The sequence below is a fragment of the Arachis ipaensis genome, chromosome B9, assembly GCF_059453495.1.
Source record: "Arachis ipaensis isolate K30076 ecotype BB chromosome B9, ASM5945349v1, whole genome shotgun sequence".
Lineage (NCBI taxonomy): Eukaryota > Viridiplantae > Streptophyta > Magnoliopsida > Fabales > Fabaceae > Arachis > Arachis ipaensis.
In genome coordinates, this window is record NC_142444.1 from 94,575,063 (window position 1) to 94,579,289 (window position 4,227).

The following is a 4,227-nucleotide window of genomic DNA, read 5'->3' on the forward strand; positions in this document are numbered from 1 at the left end:
AAATGAACAAGTAAAACTAGAAGAGCAAAGATGTAATACAAGAAATTAAGAAGGAAAACTAAATCAAAACAAGAATTATAACTTGGATCCAAGAAGAATTAACTAAAACTACCCTAAAATCTAGAGAGAGGTGAGAGCCTCTCTCTCTAGAATTCTACCCCTAAAACATGATAAAAGCTAAACTATGACTACTTGGTTCATTCCTCCCTCAATTCTTGGGTTCAATAGCATCAGAAATGTGTTGGATTGGGCCCAAAATGCTTCAGAAATCGCTGGGGGGGGACTTCACTTTAGTGGGCCACAGATAGCATCGGCATGCGCGCATACATGGCGCGTGCGAGCCCCTATGAATCAGGCAACATATTGCAAATGTTATATCAATTTGAAGCCCCAGATGTTAGCTTTCCAACGCAACTAGAACCGCCTCATTTGGACCTCTGTAGCTCAAGTTATGGTCGATTGAGTGCGAAGAGGTCAGGCTTGACAGCTTTATGGTTCCTTCATTTCTTCATGAGTTCTCCCACTTTGCATGCTTTTCTCCTCACTTCGTCCATCCAATACTTGCCTTATGAACCTGAAATCACTCAACAAACATATCAAGGTATCGAATGGAATTAAAGTGGATTAAATTTAGCTATTTTAAGGCCTAAAAAGCATGTTTTCACATTTAAGCACAAATCAAGGGAGAATTACAAAATCATGCTATTTCATTGAATAAATGTGAGAAAAGGTGATGAAATCCCCCAAATTAAGCACAAGATAAATCACAAAATCGGGGTTTATCAAATCAACAATGATTAAATTAGTGGATAACTAGATAGAGCATTTTTCTTTTGTTTTGTTTAATTTCATTTGAGTGATTTACTTTCAGTTTTAGTTATTTTCTTTCCTTTACCCCTTACCCATTTGTGGTGTTATCTTCAATTTTTTTTTTTACAATTCAGTTCACTAACCCACTAACTGTTTGATATATTGCATCACTCACACTAACAGCACCCCTAATAGGAGTAACTTCTCCATCAATTCTCTTTCCTGCTTTTTGCTCTGTTGGATGTATGACAGGTAGAAGAAGCGGGGCTTCAGCTTCCTTTGATTCTGAACCTGAGAGGACCTTCCTTAGAATAAGGAGGGAAGCAAGAGGAAAGAGAGTCGTTGGTACTGAAGAAGAGGAGGAGTATTTTGAACCAAACATAGAGGAGAATATGGAGAACCACCATGAAGAAGAGGCTCACAACCATGGCAGAGAAGCTCTAGCAAATCATACTAGGCAAGAGAGAAGAGTTCTAGGCTTTTATATCAATCCAAACCCAGGAAATTACAGAAGTAGCATCCAAAAGCCAACCATACATGCCAATAACTTTGAACTAAAGCCACAGCTCATCACCCTTGTTCAGAACAACTGTTCATTCGGAGGAAGTGTCTAAGAAGACCCCGATCAACATCTCACCACCTTCCTAAGGATATGTGATACTGTGAAGTCGAATGGTGTTCATCCTGACACCTATAGATTGCTTTTGTTCCCCTTTTCACTCAAGGACAAAGCATCTAAATGGCTGGAATCTTTCCCGAAGGAGAGTTTAACAACCTGGGAAGATGTGGTGAAAAAAATTCTTGGCGAGATTCTACCCTCCTCAGAGAATTAACAGGTTGAGAGCTGAAGTACAAACATTCAGGCAACAAGATGGTGAAACCCTCTATGAAGCATGGGAGAGGTTTAAGGACTTGACAAGAAGGTGCCCACCAGACATGTTCAATAAATGGGTGCAGTTCATATTTTCTATGAGGGTCTTTCTTATGAATCAAAGAAGGCAGTAGCTGAGAATAAGAAGAAGACTATTGAAGAAGCCATAGATGTCATTAAGACTGTAGCTGAGAATGATTAGTTCTATGCTTCTGAAAGGGGGAATACTAGAGGAGTGATGAAGCTGAACAACGTGGATGCACTTCTTGCTCAAAACAAGATGATCACCAAGCAGCTGGCTGATCTTACCAAGAAGATAGAAAGGAACCAGGTGGCAGCAGTCACCACCTCATCAGCAGCTCAAGAAGGAGCGAATGCAGAGGATGAAAGTAATCAGGAGCAAGCCAACTACATTGGGAACTGACCTAGGCAGACCCATGATCCATACTCCAAAACTTATAATCTGGGTTGGAGGAACCACCCGAACTTTGGGTGGAGAAATCAACAAGATCAAGGCCAAGATCAGAGACGTCACAACCCCAACAACAATGCAGCTCACCAACATTCCACACAGAGATCATATCAGCACCCACCTAACAATACCTCTCAATATCCATATCAAAACCAAAATGGCCCTTCTCATCCCTCCAATCTCAGCTTACCATCATCCGAAGATAGACTCTCCAGAATCGAGACTCTACTTGAAGGCATATGTAAGGAAATCCAAGATAACAAGGTGTTCAAGGAGGAGGTGCGGGCCAATATCAAAAACCAGGGAGACACCATCAAGAGGCTGGAATTTCAAGTGGGATACGTCTCTGAGAAGATTCCCAAACCTACTGACAGTTTACCAAGTGACAGAAAAAAACCCGAGAGGTGAAGCAAAGAAAGTGAGATGGGAAGAATGCAAGATGGTCACTATAAGTGATAAGGAGACTGAGGAAGAGCTGAACGAACCCTTAGAACACTCTGGAGATACTTCAACAGAGAAGCAGGAAGAGGGTAACCAAGAAACCAAAACTTAATAAGGAGTGCAGTGCTCTCATTCAACTAGAGTTGCCTACAAAAAGGAATGATCCAGGGAGTTTTCACATCCCCTGTACCATAAGAGAAACAAGGTTTGGTAAAGGACTCTGTGACTTGGGAGCAAGCATCAACTTAATGCCTTTATCCCTCATGAAGAAGCTGCAGATCAATGAGCTAACGCCCACAGACGTAGTCATCAAGCTGGCTGACAAAAGTCAAAAACAAGCAATAGAAGTGGTTGAAAACGTGTTGGTAAAGGTTGGAAATTACTTCCTTCCCACAGACTTTGTCATATTGGAAATGGAAGAGAGTCACCTCCACCCAATCATATTGGGAAGACCATTCCTAGCCACAGCCAGAGCACTTATAGATGTGGAGCGAGGAGAGCTAATACTGAGGATACATGATGAACAACTCGCATTCAATGTCTTGAAACCCTCAAAAGAAGCAGATCAAGAAAACAAAGAACCAAGGGAAGATCAAAGGGAAGATCACAATGATGCACTCGTGAAAGAAACAAGCACCGAAGCACAAACAGTACACCCTAGAATCCCTTTGGTTGGTAAACAAAATAGTCAGAAGGTGCAGCGCAACAGCTAAAGGAAACCCAAGAGGAGCCAAACCCACCAGAGTCATATGAGACCAGCAACAAAATTTCCCTGGGAAAGGAGGCGACAAAGAGCAGGGTAACATTTAAAGAAACAAGGAATAAGGCACCAAGGGGATGGAGGAACAAAAAGATCCTTACAGAGGATTTCTCTCCAGGGGATAAAGTGATCTCAGCTCATCTCCCAGCTATTCCACCTCATCTCCCCACCATCCCATCTCAGCTGCCTAAAGTTTTCACCATCAGCAGAATTCTCTCCTTAGAACATGTAGAGATCCTTAATGAAGCCAATGGAGATAGATTCACTGCAAGGGGAGAAGATTTGAAGCATTACCAACCACCCTGACAAAGGCAGAACGTCAAGCTAGGGACGCTAAAGGAGCGCTTCATGGGAGGCAACCCATGTTTTATATGCTTTTAAAGTAGTTAATAAAGCAAGGTTCATGAATTCCAAATCAACTTTGTCATACACTTAAATGAATCCTTGTATGTAACATATAGTGAAGAACAAGTTTGGGGTTCAAAGCACACTAAGAGAACATAAATGCAATTCATATCATGTTACTCTTAGAACCTTGAACAAATCTTTTTACACCACATGGCCACAAACTAAGTTTGGTGTCACCAATGTTGCATACATGGACAGTTAAATAGTCAGTTGGTTTGCATTCATGAATAGCACTCAGTTAGTTAAAAAGAAAAATTTTAAAAAGTAATTATCCCATTTTTTAATTTTTTCCGCCACTATCTAAAATTCATGAGTTACATTCCTTTTATCTTGTAGGAGAAATGAAGGGAAGATTGGAAGGAATTGATGGGACAATTAAAGAAGGAGGGTTCGGCCACTTCAAAAACGGGGACTATACACATGTCTTCAAGGGGAATACATTGGGAAATGTTGCCATGCAACATT

The 4,227-nt window shown here is 41.1% G+C and overlaps 1 non-coding gene across 1 annotated transcript; it reads right to left on the minus strand.

Annotated features, from left to right (window-relative positions):
* Positions 1 to 1,644: 1,644 nt before the first annotated feature.
* LOC148545514 (small nucleolar RNA R71) lies at positions 1,645 to 1,748 on the minus strand. Its single transcript, XR_015900493.1, has one exon. It is a non-coding gene; the product is annotated as a small nucleolar RNA R71 (small nucleolar RNA).
* Between the last annotated feature and the right edge of the window lie 2,479 nt (positions 1,749 to 4,227).